Genomic DNA, 15366 nt, shown 5'->3' with positions numbered 1-15366 from the left:
CTGTGTGATAATGGGCACTTCTGACAGTCAGACTTTTTGGATATGTTTGCTGGGACAATCTGTTGAGTTAAAGAAAAATAATAATAAAAAAATCCATAGTATCAGAATATTATTATTATTATGATTATTTGTATTTTAAAATTATTATCGTTTATAAGTCATTTCTTATTTGCTGTGAAATCTTTAGCCAGCTAGATTCACCTGTGTGACTGCGTTTTGCCTACACATGTGGATTCCCAGGTTTTTATTCTGGAATTTAGGCTTTGTTACCATTATATGCCAAGTGGTACAGCTGCTGACTCTGCTGTGTTTTTGACGTTCACTGCCTCTGCACGGTAAATAATGAATTTTATCATGGAGATGCTGCTACTGACCTGCTGCTACTCACCTTTGCTCCTGGTTACTTCATGTCACCGTTATCCACCACATATTGGGGTTGGTTTTTTATTATTATTATTATTATTATTATTATTATTACTACGAGTTTATATAGCGCCAAAGGGTTTGCTCAGTGCTGTACAATAGGGGGGACAATACATGGCACAGTACAACAAACAACGTACGAGGTGTAAGAGGGCCCTACTCTTACGAGCTTACAATCTAGGAGGGAGGGGGTAAAGGTACAGTAGGAAGTGGCTGAGGGGGATGAAGTGGTGGGAGGAATGAGGGAGGATGGCCATTAGGTGAGGGTGGGGTAGGCTTCCCTGAAGAGATGGGTTTTGAGGGAGCGCCTGAATGTGAATAGGGAAGGCGACAGTCTGATGGATTGGGGCAGTGAGTTCCAGAGGATGGGGGAGGACCTGAAGAAGTCCTGCAGTCGTGCATGGGAGGAGGAGACCAGGGAGCAGGATAGAAGGAGGTCCTGTGAGGAGCGAAGGGTACGGGTAGGGTGGTACTTGGGGATCAGGTTGGTGAGGTAGTCAGGGGCAGTGTTGTGAACGGCTTTGTAGGTCAGGGTTAGGAGTTTAAATTTGATGCGTTGGGCAATCGGGAGCCAGTGGAGGGAGAGGCAGAGGGGGGTGGCAGAGGTGGAGCGGGTGGTGAGGTGGATGAGTCTGGCAGCTGAGTTCAGGATGGTCTGGAGCGGGGAGAGCCTGCACTTGGGTAGGCCAGTGAGGAGGGAGTTGCAGTAGTCAAGGCGTGAGATGATGAGGGAGTGTACTAGAAGTTTGGTGGTGTCTGGGGTGAGGAAGGAGCGGATCTTGGCAATGTTGCGAAGATGGAGCCTGCATGTGTTTGTGAGTGATTTGACATGCGGTTGGAGGGAGAGGTTCGCGTCAAGAATGACGCCAAGGACTTTGGCTTGCGGGGCGGGAGTGATAGTGGAGTTGTTTTTTAAGGGCAAATAGGCTGTTCACTTTGCAATATAATTTTCAATTAACTTAGTGAGTTTTGTGAAAATTAATTTTGCGAAGAGTATCCAATCATGTTCATGTAAAATAAAAAAAAAGTATTTTTCGCTTTTGCATGATTGGATTATAGAAGTCAGCAGAGCTTCACCTCATTTACTAAGTTCTGGATGAAAACTCCCTTGCAAAGTCGAAATTCCCTTGCAAAGTGAGCAGCCTATTTATCTTTAGTAAATCAACCCAATTGAATGTCCCGCAAACAAGGAATTTAGCCTAAAATTCTGATTTGCATTCTCTGCAGAGCTACTGCATGAGTCTAATGCCTCGTACACACTATAAGAAAATCGTATGAAACTTTTCGTACGAGGACCGATCGTCTGATAATCGAATCGTCAGTATACAGCTTTCGAGTGCCGATCACGACAATTCGTACAACAGTATCCGAAGGGACAAGCGCAAAAAAGTTTCTCGTACGACACCAGATTGCACGATTTTCGTTTAATCAGTACAGTAGTCGTCTGAAAATATAATACAAATACAACGCAATACATGACATCACTTTCGAATTTCTTTTCTTTCAAAGGAGAATTTTCATATCTTTAGTAACCTTTTCCCTTTCGATGTGAGACTAGCAGGCAAAAAAAAACAGCCAATCGTTCGTCCGATATTCTTATCGTGTGTATGGGGCATAAAGAACAAATGTTGGCAAAGGTGAACATAAACAAATCAAAGCTGGAAAAGGTACCTAAATACTCACTGAAGAATGCAAACCCTCCCCTAAAGATCTAATACTCTATATAGAATGTGTTTGGAAGCTCATTTCTACAATTTAAATCAGTTTTTGCATTTGATTCCCCAATAACATCCTGTACCAAATTTTCCTTTGGGAAACATTGTAGTGGTTAAAGAGGAGACCACAGGATGATGTGAACCTTTCAGCAGGTGTTGTGCTATCCTTTGTGTGTATGTGTGTACTTCACACTGAGTTACACATTAAACAGTGAATTTGCATTTGTGTGTTGCTGTGAATTGTCTGTAAATGTGTTTGAGTCACCAGTTTTCTTTGAGAGTGGGTGTGGGTGGGAAGGAAGGGGACATTTAAAGAGCTGATGCAGGACTATTCCCCCTGTCTGTTCATACTGAGCAATGCTGACTATGCAGTTCACCACCCACCCAACTGCCTACCTCTCTCCTTACAGCCACATAATACAGGGCCAGGTCTTTGTGTATCACTGCCCATATGCACCAGTTTATAGATGAGCTAGTAACTATCCTAACCCATAACATTTATTGTCATACATTGTCAAGGATGTAAAAAGCATGTAGGCAAAAAGTATCAGTTCATAACAAGTTAAAGTGGACCTTTCAGCAAAAAATCTCCCATTTCATTCTTTCCTCCTCCTTATCACAACACTGACATTTTAACAATTTTTTCAGTTCCATATAACTTACTTTTCTATTGTCTCACTAGGCAAGGGTGATGTGTTGTTTGCCTTTCCACTACCTCCTCGAATACCTATGTCACATATCCCACAAAGCCGTAGTTTCTATCACTTTATTAAATGGCATGATATCTTATTTATGTTACTTGTAAACAGCTACACAGCTGCAAGATCTAGTGTTGCCTCTTCTGGGGCCCAGCTGCAAGAACCATGAAGAGATATCCAGCTCCTGATGACATAGAAAACAAAGATGGTGATATGGGTTGGGATACGCAGCAGAAGAGTGATAAAGTGAAAGGAGGATAAAACAAGATTTTCTGAACTTGTAAGTATGTTTAAGCTGGATTGAACGTACGGGAACCAATATTTATGGGGAGGAGTAAGGTCTGCTTTAAAGCTGAACTTCAGGGAAAATAAAATTCCTTCCTTGGAGTGGGGCTATCTCCATAATGCAAAGGGTTTAATGCTCATTTAGTATTTTCTACACTGGATAAATGGCGGTATTATCAAATTAGACATTTTGTTGCAATGCTCCCACAGCCACTCATGAAGATATGTACCCTCTAGAGCAATTGTTCAGCTCAAATATAATACAAAAAATTGCCACTTCTAGGATATATATAATTTTCACTGAAATAGATGGACCAGTGTCCAAGGTTTTTCTGGATAAGTGGGAGAAGGAGCTTGGAACAAAATTGAAAGAGCAACAAAATAATAAAATATTTAGATTAACACATGGGGCAGTGAACATGAATATAGTTAAAATTAATTATAAATGTCTTGTAAGATGGTATATTACACCCAATGTGACACATAAACAAAGACCAGAGGTTTCACCTATGTGTTGGAGAGGATCTGGGAGTAAGGGAACAATGGCACACATATGGTGGGATTGCCCTAAAATACAGGAGTAGTGGGGGTTGATAATTCAATACATACAAGAGACTCTAAAGATGAATATACCATTAGATTTGTGGGTCTGTTTATTCCACAAATCAGAGGCTATGGTGAAGCAATACAAAAATATGATATTGTTTCATTTATCAAATGCTGCCAAAAGTCTCATTTCTAAAGCCTGGCAAACTACAGAGCCCCCAAAAATAAAAGAGTGAATATAAAAGAGTCGAGTATATATATAAGATGGAAGATCTATACCACATAGATGAGGATAAAATGGAAAAACTTAAAAAATCGTGGGAAGGTTGGTTTCATTTTAAAAAATCAAAAAGATACTTAGGAGTGGTTGGAGTGTAATGAAATAAGTAATTAAATGGTAAAGGAAGAGAGTATGGGAAAGGTAATGGAGAAGGAAAAGGATAAGAGGGGGAACAAATTAGGTAGAACAACATCAGAAGAGTAAGAAGTAAATGAAAGGGGTAAGAAGACCAGGGGAGGCGGACGGGAAGGGGGGGAGGGGGGTTAAGTGGGAGGGATGAGGAATGATAATTAAAAATGGTGTTTGATATAATGTGGATTTTTGAATTATAAAACGAATAAAGATATAATAAAAAACAATTCTCATGTAGGTTTAGCGTACTGGAAAAAGCAATGTGACTTACCCAATTCTCTGCTCCTACAGGCTCCTTCTGGGCTGCTAGACCAGTCCCTACAGCCTCTATTCTCTTCCCCTACCCTACACTCACAGATCCTCTGATGCCATCAAGTACAACTCCAAAAGACATGATGGTAGGTTAATTGGATCCTGTCTAAATTGGTCCTAGTATGTGTATGTATGAATGTGAGTTAGGGACCTTAGATTGTACGCCCCTTGAGGGTTAGGGACTGATGTGAATGTACAATATATATATGTGTAAAGCGCTGCGTAAATTGACGGCGCTATATAAGTACCTCAAATAAATAAATAATAAATACAATGTAGGGCCCATACCCTTCCATTACACTTAAGGACACCGACAGACCGTCCATCACCAAAGCGTAGGGAAGAAGAGGAGAGCACTGACTTGCAGAGAAGAAGGGATCAGGTGAGTAAAACTGCTTTTTTTGTTCTCCTATACATAAATGAGAATATAAACCAAGCAGTGTGGGGGCAGCCCACTGAAGATAAATAAGAGGAATTATGATTATAAAGTGGCTATGTTTTTTATGCATTTAACCACAAAATGTCTATGACTAATTAAAAAAAATCAAATGCCCTAGTCAAGCTTATCATGGGAGTACAGTAGGTTTGTATATGTGGGCGTTGCTGTCAAACACTGACTTTGTCATTCTATAGCAGTGCTGCTCAAATACACGTATTCAAACACAAAAGGCTGTGTTTGACCTCCTTGGTCTGCAATGTAAACGCATCCCAAATAGGAAATGCTGCGCCCAGAGAAATGCCAGCAAATAGGTCAAAAGCAACCTCAGAACTGCCATCCACACTGCACCGTTAAAGTAAATGAGAATTTGCTGACCTGCGACTGATGTGTGTTTCAAATGCATGTCAAACACAGGTAAACAACACCCATGTACACAAGCACTTACGAATGTGACTGATGAAGACCCTGATGTGATTACTATTTAACTGTATCATCCTAGACATTCTATGTCTGATGGTATAATAAAACATCAGAAATTACTCTAATTTTTTTATTCAATTAGGATAAAAAGGAAGCTTCCTAGTTTCCTGCAATACTGGGCTGATGTACTAAAATGTGTGACCTATTAACAATTTAAAAATGTTATTTGAAATTTACCTTATTTATTATTAAAGGCAGCCCTTTTTACCCAACATCCCAAAACATTCTGAATTGTCATATGTTTATTAAACAAATGGCTTAATCCAACCTTTTTAACCAGGGTGCATTTTGGGGTGCCTTCTGGGTTCTTCAAGGGTGCCAAAATGCCTCAACAGTGCCATAAATTGGCTATCCCCGCTTCAGTCGATCCTGAATACGGCTGCCAGACTCATTCACCTTTCCAACCGCTCCGTTTCCGCCACCCCCCTCTGCCAATTCCTCCACTGGCTTCCGATTGCGCAACGGATCAAATTCAAAATCCTAACACTGACGTACAAAGCTGTCCACCATACTTCCCAGAACTACATCACTGACTTAATATCCAAGTACCACACAGCATGCACATTCCGCTCCTCACAAGACCTCCTTCTCTCTAGTTCCCTGGTCTCCTTCTCCCATGCCCGCCTCCAGGACTTCTCCAGGGTGTCACCCATCCTCTGGAACTCCCTGCCCCAACCCATCAGATTATCACCTACTCTCCTCTCCTTTAGGCGCACCCTGAAAACCCATCTCTTCAGGGAAGCCTACCCCACCCCCTGCTAATCTACCTACCCCCTCCACTCTTCCTACCACTTCATCCCCCACAGCTATCTCCTCCTGTGCCACCATTCCCTCCCTCCTAGATTGTAAGCTCGAAAGAGCAGGGCCCTCAATCCCCTCATGTTTTGCATTGTATTGTTATTGTTCTGTCACATGTTCTGTCCCCCTTTGTAATGTACAGCGCTGAGCAAACTATTGGCGCTTTTATAAATAATGTATAATAATAATAATAAACATTGTCTACAAGCCAGCAAGAGCATCAAGCCTGTCAATCCTTTGTTACACAAAGACACTGTTTTTTTTTGTGCAGTATTATAACCAGTTGTCAGTGTCCTAACAACCAATGACATCATTGGTTTATAAGGAGCATGGCAGGAAGTCCTTGCTTGCCCCTCCCCTGCCTCTTTCTGCAGAACCGGGGTCACATTAGCTGAGTGTGAATGTTACTGTGATATGTAAAATGATTTGTTTTGTTTTTACATTTTAGAATGGGGTGTCTCAAGACTGTGCAGAATTTTAAATGGTACCAAGACCTTATACATGGCTGAGAAACATTGGTTTAAGCTATCAAGTTCTTGAAAGAAAGACCAGGTGACCACTTTGGATAATGGCCTCTTAACTAGATAAAGCAAAAATACCTTGATATAAAAATATGTTTACTTTGTGTTTGTTTACATATCAAAAACCCTGTTTTTATGTACATTTGGTAACTGCATATGTAAAGGGAGGCAACCATATTTGTTATTTAGAAATGTAGGCTCTACTTCCCTCTCTGCATTACCACGCAATTAATGGAAAGAAAAGTGTCCATGATTGTGGATGGAGCACTCCCATTGGATTCTCTGTAAAGCATAGAGGCTTTGTAGTAGCCTGCAAAAGGAAAGGGTAAAATTAGGGTACATCTGCACTAAAGCAGGGGGCAAGGAAACTGCAAGAACTGCACCAACACTATGGAAATCCCCCAGCATTTTATCGATCTAGGATCTTATACAATGAGCATTGTGCTTGGAACAGTATAGCCATGCTAAGAAACTCATTTTTAAGACAAAGAGTTAAAAACTGCCTTTTTAGCTCAGATTAGCAGGACTACCCCTTCCTCCTTGTAATATTTATTTATTTATTGATTTATTTATTACAGGTACTTATATAGCGCCATCAATTTACGCAGCGCTTTACATATATATTGTACATTCACATCAGTCCCTAACCCTCAAGGGGTGTACAATCTAAGGTAATATTACCACTATTGTTAACTGGTTTCCTGTATTATTTAGCCCATATTATTGCACACTTTGAGACCCTGCAAAACACATCATTATATTGTGATATTTTAATAAACTTTTACTCCCCATAATGATGTGTTATGCTTTAAAGAAGATTGATCTAGCGGCTAGCCTACAGAAATCTATATTAGTATACCATACCATGCTTGCTCCTACCTTATTCATGCTTTCTTGTTACCCACTTTGCCACTTCAGTCCTCCAAATTTCCTTTGCAGTCTTCAACTTTTGAAAATCTTCAAAAACCTGCACAGGACTATTTAAGTACATACACCACCACCATGTGAGCACAGGCCCGGAAATCTGGCTGTTCATGCCCCAAGTTCTGAAATGTGGGAGGCAGAGGGGAAGATTTTGTGCTCCCCCATACTCAGTAGCACCCATTTTTAGGGGGCTGAAAAAGTGAAGTAAAGAACAAGGGTTCATGATTGTGGTAGAAGCTATGGCCAGCTATCGGTGTTCTCACCTTATTTAAAGTGTTTGTAAACATCACACATAAAATATGAACAAAGCAAATCATTCTATAGTGTGTACTTCTCAATTAAGTGCACTAAGGTGTCCGTTTATGAACCAGCGGTAAATGATCGCTGCTCAGTTCTCCTGCATTCTCGGAGAACAGTTCTCCTGTGAATGCCTTTTATGAAGCAGTTCTCCGCACGAAGGGAGAACAGTCTCCAAACGCTGGAGAACGGTCTACAAACGCTGGAAGATGGCTGATTTTACTATAATCTCTCGAGATTACAGTAAAAGATCAGTTTACTAAGCAGAGGTAAATTATCGCTGCTTAGTTTGCGGTTCCTCCGATTCTCCAGCTCTGGACTGGAGAATCTGGAGGGAGAACACAGATCTCCAGTGAAGGGCTGAACATGTTCTCAGCTGATCTCCTGAGTGTCATAAACTGTTAATGACCAGAGAGTAGCTGCGATCCTCTGAATCGCAGCTATTCTCTGTGTCATAAACGGACACCATAGTGTAATTTCTGTCTGCTGCCTCGTTCCTCTGTTATCAGCATGAATCACTTTTGACAAGTTTCCTGACACCAAATGAAAAATGGTGACAGGGGAGGAAACTGCAGCAGATTGATAGCCTCAACTCAGTTCCCATGAACTGTGTGGAGGGGGATTTATCTCTTCCCTCCAATCAGCTATCAGAGCTGTCCTCACTAAGCACTTTAGTGTGTAATTGCAGCTCTCCACCCCCTTTTTCTGAACTCCCAGACAAGCTATATAAATTAATCACTTTGAAGAGATGTAGAGAAGAGTGCAGATAGACAGGTATAACTTATGTAGGAGGATTTGTTACTTCACTGGGTATATGTAAACGTTTACAACCACTTTAACTGCTTGCCGACAGCCCTATAGCAAAAATCCTGCTACAGGGTGGCAGCGGTGCCCAAAATCACGTATATATATGTGATTTTGCATTTCCAGGTAGAGGGCGTGCGCGGAGCTGCTGTTGATCACCAGGCCCCGGCTGGTAATTACTCGCCAGCGCCCAGTTATTTCAGAGGATCTCCGACGGGCAGGAGGACTGTTTTCTTTACTAACAGTTCTCCTCCCTGTCAGCTCAGGCACAGCACAGCCATCCACAGCATTGCAATTACAGTGAATCACACACATCCCACCCCCTAGTAAAACACTCCCAGCACACAGTTAACCCTTTGATCGCCCCTCATGTTAACCCCTTTCTGGCCAGTGCCATTAGTACAGTGTCAGTTCTTATTTTTAGCACTGATCACTGTATTGGTGTCACTGGGAATGTGAGTGACACCAAGTCAGTTCCCCCCAGTGTCAGAATGTCTGCCGTAGTCCCGCTATAAGTCACTGATCACCACCATTACTAGTAAAAATGAAAAAAAAATCCCAGTAGTTTTACCGCCATTTGTAAAAGCTATAACTTTCACGCAAACCAATTCATTTACACGTATCGGGATTTTTTTTAAGCAAAGCCATGTAGCAGAATACATTTTGGCATAAATTTATGACGAAATTTGATTTTTTTCAATTTTTTTACTGGACATGTTTAATAGCAAAAAGTAAAAAATATATTTTTTTTCCTCAAAATTGTCAGTCTTTTTTTTTTTACTGCGCAAAAAATTAAAAATGCATAGGTGATCAAATGCCACAAAAAGAAATCTTAATTTGTGGGAAAAATAGGATGTAAATTTCATTTGGGTGCAGCATTGCATGACCGTTCAATTGTCAGTTAAAGTATCGCAAAAAATGACCTGGTTAGGAAGGGAGGTAAATCCTCAGGAGGGCAAGTGGTTAATGTAAAAAGAACTGTATTGAGTAGTAGGGATAACAAATCTTCCTGGGTTTGCTTTACAAACAGTTTTTGGAATTTTGGTTGAAGTTCACAATACTTGCAGCAAACCCCATTGAAGTCTACAGGGGGGGAATGTTGTTATTCAATTCTGGCTGTTTGTAGGGCTATTATTTATTTATTTATTTCAGGTACTTATATAGCGCCATCAATTTACGCAGCGCTTTACACATATATATTGTACATTCACATCAGTCCCTAACCCTCAAGGGGCGTACAATCTAAGGTCCCTAACTTACATTCATACATACACATACTAGGGTCAATTTAGACAGGAGCCAATTAACCTACCAGCATCTCTTTGGAGTGTGGGAGGAAACTGGAGTACCCAGAGGAAACCCACGCAGGCACAGGGAGAACATACAAACTCCAGGCAGGTGGTGCTGTGGTTGGGATTCGAACAAAGGACATCAGTACTGCCAGGCAGAAGTGCTAACCATTTAGCCACTGATAGCCACTGTGCTATTAAGCAAGCTATTGTAAAAAAAATGGCAAAGGAAGGCAGGCACTGCCACGGGGGGACCTGTACCAATGACAAAAATAAGAATACATAAACACAAAATAATTGTATCTCTTTCCACACAGAATTATCATCTCTCTCAAATAGTTACATAACATACTGACAATATGGCTGCTTTGAGCCCACCCATTGTAGGGAGAGGGGACTGGAGTATCCTCTCCTTAAAATTAATTGCCCTTTAGACTGTGCACTGCATATAGAATGTCCCTTATTTTCCTGTGAACCTGCAAAAGTTCACAATTCACAAACTTTGCGTATCCCTGAGATTTGCCACTAACGCACGGTAGCGGTGAACATGAACCTCATCCGCAGTTAGGATCACCATCCTGCAAGCATGCTTAGGTCAGTATTGTAGTGTTGCTCTATGGAGAGGGAAGGGAGCTGAGCGAGCAGCCAAAGCTAGTACTGACTTAACAGCAGGAGGAGCAATAGCTATAAGAGCAGGATTTCTAACCTGCCCCTTCACCTGTTCCTACTGAACCATGTACAGAAGAGGTCATTCCCAACATTTCCTGATTGGTAGAGCTTCCCTATGAGATAAACAGCACCGATCGTGTGTGCCTTACTACATGAAAAAACATTTAAAGTAGACATTCTATTCTTTTCTATGTGGCTAGCTTATTTTCTCATGTATCAGTATTTTATCTAAAGAGTCTTGTTATTACTTCCTCAAACAGCTTCTTTTGTGCTTTCCTCAATGCACACTTCAGTGAAACTTTCAGTTATCACCAATCTGAAGTTAACGATAATTTAAAGAGTGATAACCCATACAATAATCTTTATGAACTGACTTTCACACTTAAAATGTGCTAGAAATAAAACATAATATGCAGTAAATTCAGCTGATTTATGCTGTAATGGCACAAGAGAATTGTCATAAAAAATAATGCACAGCAAGGAAAATATCACACATGCTTTCGAGAATTGACCCTTGAATTTGTGCCTAACAGTTGGCTTTTACACCTCTTTCAAATAAATGACCCTTCAGTCTAAAAGTTTCTTTTATCCTATAGTGTATTCATTGAAACATTTTTTAGTGCAGCAAATATGGGAATTTTAGGGCTACGCAGCTCTAAATACACTGAAGCATATTTGTCATGGGTGGATCAGCAAACACACAGATTCTTCTTTCTGTGCACTGTAATGTTTTACAAACTTTAATTTTCACTGACACCAGAGTGAACAATTCAGATATGGAAAGTTGGTTATCTCTGACATGGGTCAGATTGATCATTTGGGAACTCAGGCACTGCCCGAGGGCCCGGGGTCAGTAGGGGGCCCCATGAGATGCCCCTGATACCTTTCATAGGCTTTTTTGAATGTGGGCGAGGACACAGGGGCCCCATGATCCCCTATTGTCCGGGGGCCCCATGAGTTTTCAGTCCGCCCCTGCTCTTACAGAATGTTTCCACTTTCTTCATGTGCCCTATACTCAGTCAAAAAAAGTAAAAAAAAACAAAAATGTATAAATAAAAAAATGAGGCAGACTCGATGGACCAATTAGTCTTTTTTTTCTGCTGTCACTCTTTGATTTGTCTATGTTTCTATTCTATTACTGAAAAACTGGTGAACAGTGCAATTAACACCATGCTACTGCTGGAAATGGAGCTGCTGTCCTCTGTCATTATGTTTGCTCATTTAAAAATATCACCATTTTTCATAGTTTGGTGAGTTTCCCCTTTGAACTAGATTGTAGCTAGTAGGGGAAATATCCTCTGATTTTAAAATTCTCCTGTAATTTTTTTTATAATGATCTGTCACATAATTGCTTATACATCTTTGGGTATTTTATTTATGTAGTTACCAAAGGGATTACCTTCAGGTCCTTCAGTGTGGTGGCTACATTCATTTCATTTTCCTTTAGTGATCCAGCTAGTAAAACGATTCCTGTCCTAGGATAACAATGCTCACTCGCTGTACTGTACGTTGGCATTGCTAGACCCTTGTACCTGAGGCGGATGTCCCAAGTCATCCGGGTCTGAGACACCTCTGTCTGCACAGAATTAATCTCATTGCCTTTTGTTCATGGCAGTAGCTGTGCTCTTTGCCTCTATACTATAGTATTTATTACAGACCAGTTTCCCAACCATCTTTAAAAACCTTGTGGAATAGAGTCTCATTTACACAGGGCAGTCAAAAAGGGAAGTGCAGGCATCACCGACTAAAGTGATATTCTTCCTGCTACCTACATGGTCATGGCATTCAGGAAAAGCCTAGGAGCAGGGGCGGACTGACAATTTGGAAACTCGGGCACTCGGAATCTCTCCATTTTATCTTCTTCCATATGGTAAAGTTCCTCCATTCTATACATATAATCCACCCTTCCTATCCAATCTTTTATTTTTGGTACCTCTTGTTCCTTCCAAAATATCAGTCCTTTTCCTGCATTTATAAGATAGAATAACACCAAATTTTTATATATTTCCACTGTAAGCTCAGTTCTATGGAATAGGCATACCCCTGGGTCTTTTGGAATTCTAACCCCAATTATCTCCTGAATTTGGTGAATTACTCCCCCCCCCAATATTCCTGAATTTTAGGACACTCCCACCAGATATGTGTCATTGTGCCCTTCTCCCCACATCCCCGCCAACACATAGGTGACTTATCCCCACATTGCATATGTGGCAAACAGGGGCGGACTGACAACTCATGGGGCCCCCGGCAATAGGGGATCATGGGGCCCCTGTGTCCTTGCCCAAACTCAAAAAAGCCTATGAAAAAAGTATCAGGGGCATCTCATGGGGCCCCCTACTGACCCCGGGCCCTCGGGCAGTGCCCGAGTTTCCAAATGGTCAGTCTGCCCCTGGTGACAAATGTACAGTATTTACAAAGAATAGGCTCATGTTCTACTTTACCATCCCCATTTAAGACACTTCTATTATTTGATGCAACTTAGCCACACCTGCAGTTTCTCTCCACACAATACAGTACTGTTTTAAAGTACCCATAGATTTCAAAGGGCAAGTGGGTGCACATGCTTGGTGCAGGCACCAGTAGCATGAGAGGGTTATACTTATATGCCCTGGAAATCCCAAATAGGATTGCTAATAATTGCAGAAACTAAGCAATCTACCACTGTTCAGTATGATCGACAAACAGAGTTCAATCGATTGTGAAGCTGAAGCTGAGCAATTAAGTAAAGGTTCACTACAGTTTATTGAATGATCCAATTGGAGAGGAACTGCCTTGCGATTTTGACATAAAATGGAATTGAATGAAATCAAATTCCACTTTATTGCATCCTATAGGCAAGAGAGTTGTTGCACAATTTCACAAAAAAAAGACCATTTCTAGTGATTGTCATCCCATTTATTTGAATGGCTTTAGACTGGAAATTTGCAGGGTACTGACAAACTCAAACAGATTTGGCCGAATCCTCTGATATCAATGGACTGCTTGGTTTTGGTCATGTCTACTGAGACACTAAAACAATCTTTTCTTAGCCCTAGAGTTCAGTAGAATCTCTTTAATGAAAACATGTGACCATTAAGGTCAGTGGAAATACACTGCTGTCTCCACAGGGTGCTTGAAAATTATTTACAGAACAGGGAAAACATTTTATAGTCAATTTATGAGCTAACATCTTTCCTATGGATCTTTTGTGAGTAATGATAAGAATTCTAATAATGTTAGCTTTCAAAATAATCACTGACTACCTCTGGGTGCTCTAGTTTCCTCCCACACTCCAAAGACATGCTGGTAGGTTAATTGGATCCTGTCTAAATTGGCCCTCATATGTGTATGAATGTAAGTTAGGGACCTTAGATTGTACACCCCTTGAGGTTTAGGAACTGATGTGAATGACCAACATATACATGTAAAGCACTGTGTAAATTGACGATGCTATATAAGTATCTGAAATCTGTCCTACAGGAGATCTGGTGTACACTCCACAAACAGGGCTTGTTCCCACCTGGACACAGGCATTAACATACATTGGTTTGATGTAAGTTGTGTTAGATCAATGCATTCAATTTGCACCATATATAACTTTTCCCAACACACTACACAATGATAGGTACAGACTGTTACAAACAATTAATTAATTTTTAAAATGCAGCAAAATGTATAACAAAGTATTTGCTGGAAATGAGCCCTTTGATGTGCACCAACAGACTAAAGGACAGCCAGACAACTCTGGTGTTGCCTTATAAACTGGATAAAAATATCCAGTACAACCAATTGTGATTTACCTGAGCATAAAGCAATCTTCTGCCAATTGGTACTTTAAAGGAAACCTGCCCCAACCCAAATAGGTGATATTTAATGTACTTTGTAAATTCTGCACTTCTATTACTGATCTCCTGCAAGAGAAAACTAATGGAGAAAGCTGCTGCTACTTCTAGATCAGTAAATCTGATGCTAATCAGCTTCACTGCATTGCTAATGCAGTGGAAACTAGTGGCAAAAGTGCAAGTACACGGAACACTGGGCAATACGTATTTCTAAATGGTCTAGCTATTATAATTGGTCCATGACAGGTTCCCTTGATACCCATAAAATGATCTAGATTGTGAGAAATTATATTTTAATTTTTTTTCCTGTTATTTAAAATGTTCCTATTTTGATAATGGGTACCAATATATGGAGACAATCCTTTTGACCAATTTTGTATTTGAGCCCTTTGGTTACTCCTTTCCTGCCCCATCCCCCAGCATACTGCTCTTTGATGACTGCCCCCAGTTTTAACAGTGTTAGGTAGTATAGGCAGAGATGCTGATCACTTCTTCCATGCTTGTGAAGGGAAGTTGCTAGAAACCCAGGCAGAGGACAAGAAGACATCCCCCATGTGTCTCTTGCACTTAGTCATATAAATCACATACTATAACCCAGCACTAGGGACACAATCTCATTTTTCATTGCATGACAGTCAGCAGCCACTGTACACAGGCACTGGGCCTAATTAGCCAAACACTTTAAGGCGCTTTATGCTATACTGCAGTTTATGATGTTTTGACCTGCAATGAACCCATGCCCAGATCATGCACGCCAAATTGTTTAAATATATTAAATGAGCAGTAAAAGTGCTTTCAAACAAGCCCTCATTCACCTTTGTATCTATAAGTATTGTACATAAATTATTTTTCAAATTTCACAACACAGACCATGCAATTTTAGCCTTTTTTTCCATGAGAGTAGATCTTGAAAGCCTGCCAGTGGATTTTGCG

At 40.7% G+C, this 15366-nt stretch overlaps 1 long non-coding RNA gene across 1 annotated transcript in view; it reads left to right on the top strand.

The window, feature by feature from the left end:
• The first annotated feature begins 699 nt into the window (after nt 1-699).
• LOC149450788 (uncharacterized) overlaps nt 700-15366 on the top strand; it is a 23839-nt gene continuing 9172 nt past the window's right edge. The window contains exons 1-3 of the long non-coding RNA XR_016315210.1: nt 700-3116; nt 4371-4477; nt 6557-6660. This is a non-coding gene — a long non-coding RNA (uncharacterized LOC149450788). The remainder of the gene's footprint in view (nt 3117-4370; nt 4478-6556; nt 6661-15366) is intronic.

The sequence above is a fragment of the Staurois parvus genome, unplaced genomic scaffold (assembly GCF_062004578.1).
Source record: "Staurois parvus isolate SC_StPar_1 unplaced genomic scaffold, SC_StPar_1.0 ptg000562l, whole genome shotgun sequence".
Taxonomy (NCBI): Eukaryota; Metazoa; Chordata; class Amphibia; order Anura; family Ranidae; genus Staurois; species Staurois parvus.
Note: the sequence above shows the minus strand (reverse complement) of the source record. Positions and strands in the feature narration are given on the sequence as shown.